The following is a 14,435-nucleotide window of genomic DNA, read 5'->3' on the forward strand; positions in this document are numbered from 1 at the left end:
TTCTCTCTCATGATGTCATTTTCCTTTTGGATCCATAGTTTTGAGTAATCGTCAATTAGTAGGAAGAAAAAGTTGAGGCTTTGTGGCTATATGGAACCGAGCATTTGACTCCGCCTATTTCTTAGAACTTGAATTGTTCTAAAATTGTTTTGTTTCAACTCCGTGTAATAACTAGGAGGGGAGTTACTCCCTTAGACATATGAGTGTTGGGCACGAACATTTTGAAAAAAGGAACTTGTAAGTAGCTTTAAGATCAAATAATGAGTTTTTTAGAATTGGTAAGTGGTCACTCATCGTTTAGACATGACGGGTTTGTTCTTGCATGTAGTCTTGTATTTCCACGAGGGCTTTGGATCTATTAATGTCCTCTTAATTTTAGTTCATCGTAGCAAGTGTAAATTTCAAGGCTGATTACAAAAATAAGAGTAACTATTATAAATGATAAAGATATCAAAAGAACTATCCTTTCAAGAAGAGAAATTTTTTGATATCGACTTTGAGTCGTATTCTGACAAGGAAATTAGTTGTAATGCCTCTGTCTACCCAAGCGAGAATCATATTGCAGTATTGACACTCTATTTTCTCATTTAGTGAAGCTTCGGGTTGAGTTTTTTATTGAACTTATCATCAACAAACAAAAATATGAACCGCAATGTCACTTCATTGAACCCATCAACAACACTACTTCCTATCACTTGTTCTTGATTCAACTTGTGTTTGTATATCAACCGGTCATCTCTTGTCCTGTTTGGCATTTGTACTTTTAACCTGACATTATTAGATTCAATTAGTTAATAAAAATTTTGTTAGTAAACTTGTATAGGTGAAAACAAAAATCACAGTCCCATGCACATGAGTCACCCGAGCAGCACTAGCAATTGGTGTTCCGATAACACTACTACTCACACCTTTGCTTGTACGTCTCTGAACCTAGAAGGAGTAATATCAATTTAAAGTTATTTCCATGAAGCAATCATAACACAATGAAAATGGAAGTACTTACTGGATGTTTTTTCCTTAAGAACTGTGTTTGTGACGTTGTATACCCGACCTTGTTAACATGACATGTCAAACTGTTGTGTCCCGTCTTCTTGCAAGTTCGACAAGTCATCTCCATTCCTTTTCTCGACATCCTAGTTTGACTTGACACCTCACCTTCCCCCCCTCCCCCTTAATCTTTTGTGTCTACATTTATTGGGCTTTACCTTGGCTGGAAGCAGTACACGTGCATTCCTATTAGTTTTTTCCCAAATCTCTCTCCTCGAATTGGCATTAGCATGTTCTGATATGCAACTTAGAATTTCGCCGTTTCGTAACACTCATCCATAAAATCATATGCATCCTTCTTCTTATGATTCAAAGCGGAATGGAATGGGGACAAGGGATGCCAATAAGCCATCGCCTCTTGCAAGTATACTCTCTTGTGAACACATCAACGGCGTACTTCACACCCTTACCTAGCACCTCATATCCATCATCGCTATTCCATATCACTTGGCAACAAGTCGCATCATGTTTATTTTCTTCCAACTTCTTTACAATTCTTGGACCACAATCTCTCCTCCATCCAGCACATGCATCATTCTGTGTATGCATCCTTTGTCATTATCATTATCATTATCCTCATCTCCTCCAATATATTGTAAATGGACTTACACCTAGCATTTATGATTCTTCTATTGAATGCCTCACATAAGTTGCTATCAACTATATTACATTTGACCTCGGTGGTGAAGCAAGACCTAGACCAGTGCTTGGGCTCGCCTTGAATCAAGTTAAGATACGTGGCGGGATCGATTCTTTTTTTTCAATGCTTGAGCATGTTCATCATACTCTAGCATAGTATTACTCTTAGCACATCGCCAAAACAATCTCTGCAGCTATATCCCCATATATTTCTTGGCCAATTAGTACATATATGGCTAGCACACATTATATGCTCAGTTATAGGCAACAAATCAACTATAGCTTGTAAAAAGCCCTATAAAATGTGATTTCAATTAATAAAACATATCACAAGTGCGATCATTTAAGAGGCATAACAATTTAAAAAGAAATAAGGAACTTACATTTTGCTTGTCACTAATTATAACCCAACCTTATTCATATGTACTTCTTATGTTGAGGTTCCATATTAAATTTCTCGGGAACCAAGTCCATGTGTTTCCAATCTCAACTCTTACAATTGCCCATGCTATTGAGAACATCCGATCATTTGCATCTCTTTCGATGGCACACAAGATCTTCCATTTACAAATTCTTTTTAAAAATCAACCATCTAATCTCACAACTTTCTTACATCCATCAAAGAAGCCTTTTTTGCATGTAGCAAAATAAATATATATTTTTTCAAACAATGCCCTTCAAGTGTATGTTGGGCTTTTCAACGCTCAATATAACCATACTCACAGAATTTGTGGCCCTAAGTTCCTCTGCATAATCTCACAACTTTGTATATTTATTTTTATAGTTTCCCATCAAAACTTCAAAGGAAAATAGCTTAGCCTTAGTACACTGGTTCATACTAACATTTAAGCATAATTGATCCTTGATAAGCTCCTTCAAAGCAATGGTTTTCATATTTGGCATTGTTTTAATTGGACCAAAATAATGCTTTGAAAATCAAGAACTGGTTACCCTCTTATTATTAAAATGAATGCTACATGTATGTTCTTCATGATAAATGTTCGCATGGAATGATCCACTTCTAACATCAAAAGATGTAGAAATTTTTCAAGGACAATTCTCATTAGTGCATTTAGCTCTAACAAATTTGTTTTCATTCTTCATAAATATTATCTCTCTACGCTCGACCACAGAATACTTTTTGAGAACGTTTTTAAATTGCCTACCATCATCAAACTTCATAGACGTAGTAACAAAAGGCGCAGGATTATAACTTAGAAACTTGTTTTTTCTTCTTGTCACATCAACATATGCTTCCTCTACATCAGAATCCAAACTCTCATCTCTATCTGTTTCATAATAGTCTGTTTGGTAATTGGCTTGAGTAATATCCCCATCAGATTGTTCGGAAATTGATGATTCTTTTATAGATTATTGGGATGGTATAACTTTCACAAGTGGTTTTGCTTGAATCCAATCGGTTATGGCCCTTTTATGGAATTCTTTAATATTCTTCTTACCTTCTACAAGGTCATTATCATCTTATCCTCATCATCAATCAAGAACTACGTATCAACTAGTAAGTCCGAGTGTTTGCTATTTGAATCAATTTCTTTATCCCGACCAACACCCTCATCAATTAAGGAACCATAATCTATACTAACACCCTCACCGGTACCCTCACCATGACTAGCACCTTCACCAACCTCATCGTCAAAATGTTCTCTATAAACTTCAATATACTCCTAATGCAAATGATGGAAAAGTAGAGTGACAAGAGTGATATCATCAAATATGAATCTCAAACCATATTCTAGAGACTTTCCAGGATACTTAAAATAAAGCTTTTCAAATTTACTATTTGCCCCATCTTCGATGTCTATGATGAACCTTTCATAACTCATTGAGTTGATATCTACGTATACTAGATCCATCTTCCTCCCAACATACTCAAGCATTGGATGTCGTACTAATTTTCTACCATGAAAAAGGAGAACCAATGTTAACTTGCCGCTCATATTGACCCTATACAAAAAAAGGACCTATATTAATAGAGGGTCAACATAATGACACACGTGAAGACAATTTACCACAAAAGTTTTGTATTAATAGTATAAATAAAGACTCTATTATATCCAAAATTAAACACTCTTTTACGCAAAAAAAAATATGTAAATCTCTTAGCAACATCCTAATAAAGACATTTCATGAATGATGCGAACAAAAAAAATATTTGGAGCAGAATCACTTAGTTTATATGAAGGAAAGCGATTCTTTTAAAACCAAAGCTACGATAAATTCTTTAAAAAAAATGAACCATGACAAAAAAGAAAAGGAAAGCATGTCTTTTATGTGGTTGATTTTTGCACAAACGAGCCATGATAAAGCATAATCACTTAGTTTTCACAAAGGCATTTGAGCGAACAGGTTGAATATTACTCGGAGGCACAAACGAGGAATGATCCAATCGTTGAATGCAAGGGATCCAGGCACGAGTACTTGGTTCCCATGTTCAGCCTTATGGACTCGGGCTCGGGTATCGACGCATTAGGTACGAGCATCGGGGGCCTTGGGCCCGGACTCGCTAGACCCCAACCTAGAAGTTGGGGACCCGGGCACTCTCACTAGGATTTTGGGCCCTATCACATGCTCGGGTTCTAGAGCACTGGGGTCGTGGCCCCGGCCTCAATGGATCCAAGCACAAGTGCTGAGGTCGCGAGCCTAGCCTCAATGGACCCGAGCACGGGCACATGGAAACGAGCATTAGCGTTTGCTTACCCAAGCATGGACTTTTTGGTCCAAACATCGATATTTGTTGAGAAAATCTCCACTAATATATTTCAATATTAACAAATTTATCCTTAGTCTTATTAAATCTAGTAAAAACATTGTTATATCTTATTTTAGGTGATGCATGTGAATGAAGAAGCTTATATTGATCTTAGTGTTTATTTAGACATAAATCAAGAGTATTGCATATTTGTTCTTGAATAGGTTGAATTATGTTATCTAGATTAAGTGAAGTGTCCCTTATATAGTTTCACTCACACCTTTCAATGAAGACTTATATGCGAGTATAAAAAAAGATTATATTAGCTTTAAACTTAGTGTTCTCTCTGTTCGGATTATGAAGATTGGTTTTGAAATTCTTGTCTAAAAATTGCAACATACTCAAAAACTGTTCTTTCTTGAAGACCCACACTCAACATATAACACATATGGATAAGAAATTCTTTTAAAGGAAGTTGCAATTTTCGATTTGAAGGATGACTCTATTACGTATCGTAAAATATCAAGTTGAATATTACCTTTCAAGAGACAAGTCAACTTTTATAAATGAAGGTATCTACTTATCGAAACCAAAGATTTAGTTGTATGGGCGACTAAATTAAAAGGGTTCAGATTCAACATTTAACGACTATTATATCTTCTAGATACAGCCTCATTCAATCAAGATTGATGGCATCCAATGAAAGATTGAAGTGCAATCCTTTGAAGACTTATCCAACGGCTAGTTTGGAAGTGAAGGAGTATGAAAGGAGATGAACAGTGTTGTTATGGGTGTCAGATCTGAATAAAAACTTTCAAAGAGCAAGAGCGCTTCAAATTCTACATACTTGTTTTTGTGAGTTTTATACTACAATCATTGAGAGGTTTTATAAGAGTGATTGATAGAAGATAGTGCATGTGACGTCCTAGAAATATGGTGTCTGTAAGAAAAATTATGAATTCCAACGTGGAAAATAAAATTTGGATTTTGAGGACTTAAGAGACGATAATTGGTTGTTCTGGGACATCTGTCGTAAAAAGTCAAGTTTGAATAGTCAAACGTTGACTCGTAGTTTCAAGACCCTTCACGCGCAAATTCAATCTTGTCCGAACCCCGAATGCCAAAATTCTAATTTTGCCCTCGATCGATTGAGCCAAATGACTACCGATATCCATTTTTCCAAATTACCAATTTGTCCCTAGATTTTATGCATATGGGACAAAATCATTTAATTAGTTTTGATTTTTTTTTTGCCCCACTCTTTCTCTTCTTTTGTTGACTCAAGTCCCCCTCCCCATCCCTCATTTCAGCCGCCATCATTTCCCCGGACAACCCACGTGATTTTCGCCCCTTCCCCATGTACTCTCTCTCTCTCTCTTCCCCCTTCCCCCACGTGACCGATTGCCCCCCTTCTTTCTTTTCTTTTCTCTCCCCTTTCTTCCTCTCTCTTCATGCGACCAGACCCCACTTTCCCCCCCCACTTGTACTTCTTCTTCGCCTTCAACTTCTTCTTCTTTTTCTTCTCTCGCAACCCACCCGACGCCACACCACCCAACCACCTCTTTCTCCACCCCGCCACAGCTCGTCACCCGCCGCCGGTTGCTGGAGCTCACCCACGACCCCGACCCAACCTTGTTCCGACCTCCGCCCGACCCAGATTCGCGAGCTCGCGGAACCGACACCGGAGACTCGTGGTCGTCCGAGCTCGTCTCGTCCGCTTGTGCCCGTCCGGACGCCGCCGCCCTACCCGAGCCCGGATCTAAACCACCCAAGACCTTCCCTTCACTACTCGCGCCTCACCCTAGACCCACGGCCACGACCCACCTCCATTCCAATCGCGCCGTGCCCAGGCCCGACGCCCTTGATCCGACTATCCACGGCCACCTCGGTCCACCCACCTCCACCCCCGACCGCCCGCCGCGGTCCCGACCCACGAACCCCGACGTTGTCGTGAACAAAGAGCCCGCGAGACTCGACCAGAACAGTCCCCGAATAGAACCGACCCGACCCGAAAACCGGTGACTCGAGCCCCAATCTTGACCCGTGTCGCCGTTGTTGTCACCTCGGCGCCCGACTCTACATCGAACATCGGAGTTGTGAGTCGACCCGTAAACTCGATTAGGGTGTTAAGCTGCGTTCAAGAATTAGAATAATTGATGTAGACTGCGATTAGAATAATTAGCGGGTACTAGATATGTTTATTTAAATTATAATTACATTAGTTATTCGAAGTCGAGTCAGTTTATTAATAAAGTGACAATTAATTGAAGTCTGGATTAATTGATCGATATGGATTAATTAATTAAAGTCGGATTAATTAATTAAGATAGAGTTAATTATTTATATCCGAGATTTATTAATTACTAGTTTAATCGTAATTAAATCAATTAATTAGTACCGCGATAATTATTTAATTGTTAATTAATTATTGAATTATTATTGTTGGGTGATTGTCTGGTGATTGTTGAGTGTCTTGACCGGTGTGAATTTGATGACTGATTGTCCTATATATATAGATGCAAAGTTTGGTGGATAATATGTATAATTATGTGATCATGTGTGGATCGACAGTTTAAGCATGAAAATGGCCTTGAGCCAAGTTTTGAGCACGATTGTTTGTGTGTATGCATTGGGTTAAATGCAAAGATATAAATTGGCTGGTTGCCTGTCGTGCGTGTATGGTCATATAATGGATACCGTCTTTTCGGGTATGTGAGGACGAAGCCGGCCCCCGGATACGAGGGTTCGAGCTCGGTAAGTTCGTGCCGAGGGTACTTGGAACCATACGACTTATTATATGCCGATCGCAACTTGTGACGAACCGACGCTCCCTACGGGAATGCCCGATTGTTAATCCATGCCGAGGGTACTTGGAACCACATGGTTTGTCGGTTGCTATTGCCGAAGGAATAGAACGGTACACGGTTCCTCGGAAGAGCATGGTTTTGCTAAGACCAAAAATGATCGTTAATAACTGGAACACGTGCGGTGCATTGTGCATGCAATTTATTATGAGTGTTACGGTTATGTGCCTTGGTTGTATGCGATTAATTGCACGTTAAATATGAACTGTTTAATGTGTGGCCCAAGGCGAGGTAAGCTCGCATGTGCTTGATGGTGACTATTGGTTTTGGATTGACTTTGTGATTGGTAAAGCGTTGCAAGGATCGCATGTTTTTAGTTTACCATCGTTATTGTATCACATGCTTAAGATGTCTTGAGCAAGTCAATGTCCTACTCGGACTTAGGCGTTGACTCACCGAGATTTTATATCTCACCCCGTCATTGTTAACAATTTTTCAGGTCCTTAGCTTTGGAAGCCGGAAGTGTTCGCGATTTCTTTTTGAGTAGCACGGAGTAGTGTTAACCCATAATCCTAATCCGATATTTTTTAGGGTTATAGGAAGTGGCCCGGAGGTAGGGCTTGTATATACCCGTTCTTCCTAAGGTTAACAGTAAATAAATAAAAGGTTTGTTTGGAATGATTTTCTGCTTTTCTATCCCTGTATATTTTATAATTGTTTGGGGAGTTACACATTCCGTATGCGCTTAATAATAAGATAAAAATAATGGGTTGATGACGTGCCCGGGACGTCGTCTTTTTTTGACCCGAGGCGTTTTGGTAGGGTTGTTGCGGGCCCGGGAGCGGGGGTGTGACAGTGCAATCTATCAAAGAGAGTATCATCATTTGTTGTAAATCCTTATTGATTCATCAAGTGGAATTAAACCTATCGATTGTCGGTATAGGAGAGTGGACGTAGGTTTGATCAAAACCGAACCACTATAATTATCATGTGAAATTTTCTCTACCCTTAAACTCTTCTTACCGTGTCAGATAGAATATTGCATACTAGTGTTCATGTTCGCCAATTACATACCTTTAGATTCTGTGTAATATTTGACTTGATTTTTTAATCCTGTAATTTTTAATCAAATTTGTTTAAAACCACATATTCACCCCTCTAGATGATATTGCTAGATACAACAGTGTTCATCGCACGATGGCAAGCCATCCTATCTGTTTTTGACTTTGACATTGAATTTATACACGGAGATTCAAATTCTCTTCCCGATTTTCTCACCCATGAATTCTTACAAGGAAAAAATCCTTCACCATGCCCCCTCGAAAAGACAAAGGCAAGGCTCCGGCCCAGCGAGAGACCCAAATAGTTCCAGCCAAACTAACTCCTATTCGAGGCTGGCTTGAGGCAACCAAAGCTTCGGATAAATCCTTGACCCAACAGCCTCAACCAAAATTAACCTCGAGAACAGGTCAATCTTCTTCGACCAAACTTCTCGTACCATCAGACTCAAAATCTGTCTTTTTACCTTACGACAAGCCGGCCATGATACCGCCGTAACTTTTGACAACAATGGGTTACGAAATTTTGACTACGTAAGAGGTACTCCCTTCCCCTCTAAAACCAAAAAATATTTTGAATGAGGTGGTCATTCCGCATCGCCAGCCTCGAGAAAAATATCAAGACTAAATCCAAATGGTTTCCCGTACATTTAGAAAAAATTATGACAAGGTTGAAAAAGGTTTCTATCACAAAGACCCTTTTGTTTTTGCAAGAAAAATGTTTAGTGAAAACCAATATTTTACTCCTCATGACAATCTAAAGACAGGTGAATTTTATGAAAGGATTTTGACTCGCATCGAGTCAAGTAAAATTTAGACATTTTGCTGATAATAAAAATCCCGACATTGTAAACTATTCAATCGCAAAATTACAAGGGTCATTCACCCTTCGCTGGGACCTTTCTCCCCGAGCTCCCATCAAATTCAACACCAAGCTTACCGAAATAATTTCTCACGGACCCACTTTCACATATTTTGACTATCAACAAGCTTGGTGGAATGCCTTTTTCGGACAAAATCTCAATGGAACATATACTTGGTTGTTCTACTTTGAAGACAATTTTGACATTTCAAACATACCATCTTGGTTCATACGGTGGTGGGATCATTTTGGACCATTTATCGACATACTTCCCCAAAAAACCCCAAAACGTTTTTGAGTCCTACCGAATTTTCAAATCATCCTATACACCAACTCCAAAGAGAAAAGACATATCCAGCTTTTCTACTTTTCTCACCACCTTTCGTATCTCTTGGGTACTTGCCGGGACTTTGAATACCAAGTAGGCACTCCCGGGATCTACTTTTGTGATTTTATCCGAAGGTTTAAGGTTAAATGGTGGGATGGCTTTACCTTCCGGGACAAATGTTCCATAGACAGTGTGCAAAAATGGATTCAATCGCGACAAGTTAAATCCAGCACGCTAGTCTCAAAGACGACTTTTTTGCATGACCGATCGACAGCTGTCTCCAAACTAGCGGGAGCATCTACCGAAGACGATTTCGGAAGATGATGAAACAAGCGGTTGAAGACTATGAGGACACCGGGAATTCCCAAGCAGATTCACACCATAGTGGAAACACTAATGAAGACGATCGTTATGGAATACTACCCGGTATCAACTGGACGGACGTTGCGGACGAGGAAGAAGATATTGAAGACTTGGCATCAGATACTTAAATACCGTATAATGTACGATGTGCATCGTAGACTTTCACCGTACAATCGTAGCGGCTTTTTAATTTTAAATCGTAGCACTATAGCTACAAGTGAATTTTCTCTTTAAATAGACGGACGTAAGATGTTGGAAGCGGGACGTCTCCTCCCCGATTCAGGAACCTTTCTGAAGATCTCCCTCACACCTTGAGAGTTTAGATCCCTTCCATCCCTTCTAACCCTTTGGACGACCATCCTTCCTAACCGACCCTAGTAAGGAGCTAACCCCTTTACCTTGAAGACTCCCTCTCTTACTTCCTGGAGATTTTCCAGTAAGTATCCGGATCTTTCCCCGATCTGTTTTAATTTTAGATCCTTTCTTCTCGGATCTACTCCGGATCTTTCTGTTTTTGGAGCTTTTGACACAGATCTACGGATCTCACATTGTAATCTTTTGATTTTGTGATATACATTGTGAAGTTTTCTCATTTCCAGCTTCACACCCACAGATCGCGATAGGCTCTGCCTCCTACTTGTGGCGTTTCAAGCTTTGCCTTTCATATTCTGCAGTTTATTTTCCGCATTTTGAATTTTGTACTTTATATTGCTATACCCCTGATCGGAAGGCCGTGCCTCCTACTTGGTGGTTTTACTTATGATTATCCAACTCGTTATAATATTACCGACAAGTATCGACATTTTGATAACTATAATCTGTAATCTTTGTGAACTTTTAAATATTTATAACGAATACAGCCCTTCGTTTAGACGGTTCCATAAACAAAGACGTTTGTAAACCCCAGAATTGGTAGTGCCTTGCGTTCTTAATATTCCGACCAATCATTTCGGACTCACTTTCCATATTTTGTTTTCTTCTACATACTTTCATCATTCTTCTCATCAATCATTTCTACACACTTTCCATATTTTGTTTTCTTTTGCATACTTTCTTCATTCTCCTCATCAATCATTTCTACACACTTTCTATATCTTGTTTTCTTTTACAAGATTCCATCGATCAAAGTTCCCTTATGGTTTTATATATATATATATATATATATATATATATATATATATATATAAGATTGAATTGGCACAATTGCAATAAGTTTGGTACTTTTTTGGTAATTTTTCTCCGTTGCTAACTATACGAAAATTTCCCAATGTGAAGACACCGAAAAATTAAATTAATTCCTAATATTAGAACAATAAAACAATAGAAGCACATTTAAAAAGGTCGGAAAATGGCAAAAATACGACTAGACCTATTGTGCAATTACTTAAAACCATATGGTCTCCCATGTAGAAAACACCTTCTCGATGCACCTTCAAAGTCGCGGAACAAGAGGGAGATGATGAGAAAGACAAACCCTATTATAATAAATGGACATGGCACTTTGAAAATACAACCATAGTGAACATGAAATATTTGAGCACGATGTCCATGGAAATATATAAAAAGAATACATATATAATGGGATGGTCAAGGCCTTAACTAACAACAGGCTTGCTTAAAGAAATGCTAAGACAATTAATATTTAGTTACGCATGATCGAGAGACATGTACATGCACATGCATAAACAGTAATGAGAAAGACTCTGTTTGTGTGAACGTACAAAAGAAATGATTTTGTGACTATCTTTAATTCATCGGGATATTAATAACCTGTTCTGGATCACTTAAAAATTAATTAATAAATAATTAAAATTATCGTATGATACACTCCATTAAGAAATTTGTGACCCTAATATGTTGTTATTCTCATAGTCAATCAAAAATTGTTATGCTAGCAAGATCATTAAACATATATAGATCCAAAGTATTTTGCTACTTTGAAGGAAGCAACATTTATTATTTTTTTAAGGGTTTGGCACGTCTTAGTCATGATTTCGATGATGTGTGGCTAAATTTCGGCAGAATTTTAGGCTTTGCAAATTTCGAAAATTTGCAAACTTTTACTTCTAAACCTTTTTCAAACTGTCCTTTGCACGTTCCTTCTTTGACCGGCTTTTTTAGTGGCTCCAGAATTCCTCGATAACCTTAGTTTTTACCCACTCGCAATGAACTTATTACCCTCGCGGACGGGGCCATTTCCGGGGCACGCCGATGGGTAAAAGGGTCATATCACCTTTAAACGCATGCATGAAGAAGTTAACGTAATAATGTCATGAACCGCACGGAAGGTCGGGGAAAAAGCACGAGCGAGGTTGTTTCTTTAGTCTCGAGCTCATAACTGGTCAATGCTCTCTCTCTCTCTCTCTTGAATTATGCTGCGCAGATGTTACTCAAGCAGGTGGCAAGTCCAATGTGGCCTGTTGTAATTTAAACGTTAAACTATGCGAGTCAAACTATTTTTGAGTTTGATGATCTAACTTGTCTTCTTGGGAATCTGTCCAACTTGAAGATTACTCGCCTGGTTTTATGCTGTTTCGCTGGAACAGACGTCAAGCATAATTAACGACAACTTCACTCTCTCTCTCTCTCTCTCTCTCTCTCTCTCTCTCTAACGTTTGAGTGGTTTCGCATTCACTGTCGGGCCTCACAGTTCCTTCTCGAAGCTTTGTAGGAAATCTGAAAGCTACTGAAGAAACATCACGTACATCGACAGAAGAGAGCTGTTGATTGTTTGACAGATTATAGGGTTAATTTTTTCTGTTGTCTAGATTCAAAGTGGGGAAGTTCATATATTCTTTCTGGGGTGCGCCTCAGCCAAAGAAGCAATTATATGATGACTTGAGTTGCAGTATCTATCTTCCACATCAAGGTATCTAGGAGGCGCTTTCTAGTCTTCTTTGCTTTGCTTTATATCTACACTCCTGCACATGCATCTGATGCATATATTCCGAAAGTATCGCGCCTATGAGCTCGATCCATTGCCTCTATGTTTTTTTTTTTTTAAATTTTTCTTACATTCCTATAGAGATTATTTTAGCATCGCGTATCATTAGAGAATAATCTTTCTTGCTTCGTGTTTTATTCCATTCAAAGTCTCTGTTTGTTTATCCTTCCTGCTTTTTGCTTCATTTTGCTCTCCATCACCCATATCTTCCTAGGCTCAGCTATAGCAGTACTCATACCAAGCTCTTCTTTTCATACTCTCTCTCTCTCTCTCTCTCTCTCTCTCTAGGTGCGTTGGGTCTTCTTCTTCTCCATAAGATAAGCACAAGCTTTAATTATATGAGTAGGAGAAGTTAATATGTAGTTTTTGCACGGACCTATCATTGGATCTCTTCCTCAAATCTATTTATTACAGTTCTTTATTCTTCTTGATGATTCAGAAGTGCAGAAGCCAAGGAGAGAAGCACGGGGACAAGCTAGGGTTGTGTGCTCTACACTTCACTTCAAAATTTGGAACCCTTTCTGCTAAGTGAACCTTGGAAATTGTTGTTGGAGGTGAACGAGCCAGAAGTCTACTTGCACTCCCATCTAGTCATTGAGGTAAAACTCTAAATGATCTCTTTAGAAACGCTCTTTCTTGGTCAAGTTCCTTACCAACGTATATCTCCACTGATTAAGTTCCCCAAATGATCTTTTCATTACGATCCTACGTTTTTCGTACATGACAAAGAGAAAAGAAATCACGCTTTTGATTTCGTTCGAAATATATGTGATGATTCCACTCTTGGAAGATGCTACTATTCCTATATAACAGTTTGTAAGTTCGCGTCTGTCGAACGATACGCGACGAGTATTTATTGCAGAGGAAGCGAAGAAAAGCGGCCACTCTTGTGGTTACTAGCTATGATCCATTGTTTTGAAGAGTTACTTAGTAAGAGGTGTTTTGCCGCATCATCAGTGAGTTAGTAAAAACTTTTTTAGTACTTGTAATGATAATTAACATGGCATCCAAGCATATTAATGTATCTTTGTTGACAAGACAAGAATTTCTTGCCTAGGGTTCCAAATAATCGTAGTAACAGAAAAAAAAAATACAAATAGAAAAAATTGTGAGAGTTCATCAAGGCTGACATATATGCCAAGCTTATATATTGGTGAACTAGAAGTTAGTATCGACTGATTTAGGCCCCTTATGAAAAACTAAAATATAAAGAATTGAAAATATTATCAAAATATAGCTAAAAAATGTCCAGATCAAGACCGATTGTGCCCCGTAGGACAACCGACATCCATGTCAGGGATTTCCAATCAAAATTGACATGATGAAATGAATTGGCACAAATGCAAAAAGTTTAAGACGGTGTTGGCAAAAAGCAAAAAAAATTTAGGACCGAATTGGTACAATTGCAATAGGTTTATGACTTTTTTTTGTAATTTTCGCCTTTTTAAATACATGCAGTCTCCCTCCATTTATAGACTTAAGCTTTTTTATTATGTTTTCTGATATGGTATCGGAGCCGGATCCCGGGTTCCATAACTATTTATAGTTGAGAGCAATTCTCTATTGTTTTTCTCACCATTCAGTAAGGAATGTATGGTAATTAAAATTTTAGTATCCTAAGTTAAATTTCACCATTTTCCTTAAAATAAACTTCTTTTTCAGTAAGATCTCCTCGTCCTT

This window comes from Rhodamnia argentea, chromosome 7 (assembly GCF_020921035.1).
Source record: "Rhodamnia argentea isolate NSW1041297 chromosome 7, ASM2092103v1, whole genome shotgun sequence".
NCBI classification, from domain to species: Eukaryota; Viridiplantae; Streptophyta; class Magnoliopsida; order Myrtales; family Myrtaceae; genus Rhodamnia; species Rhodamnia argentea.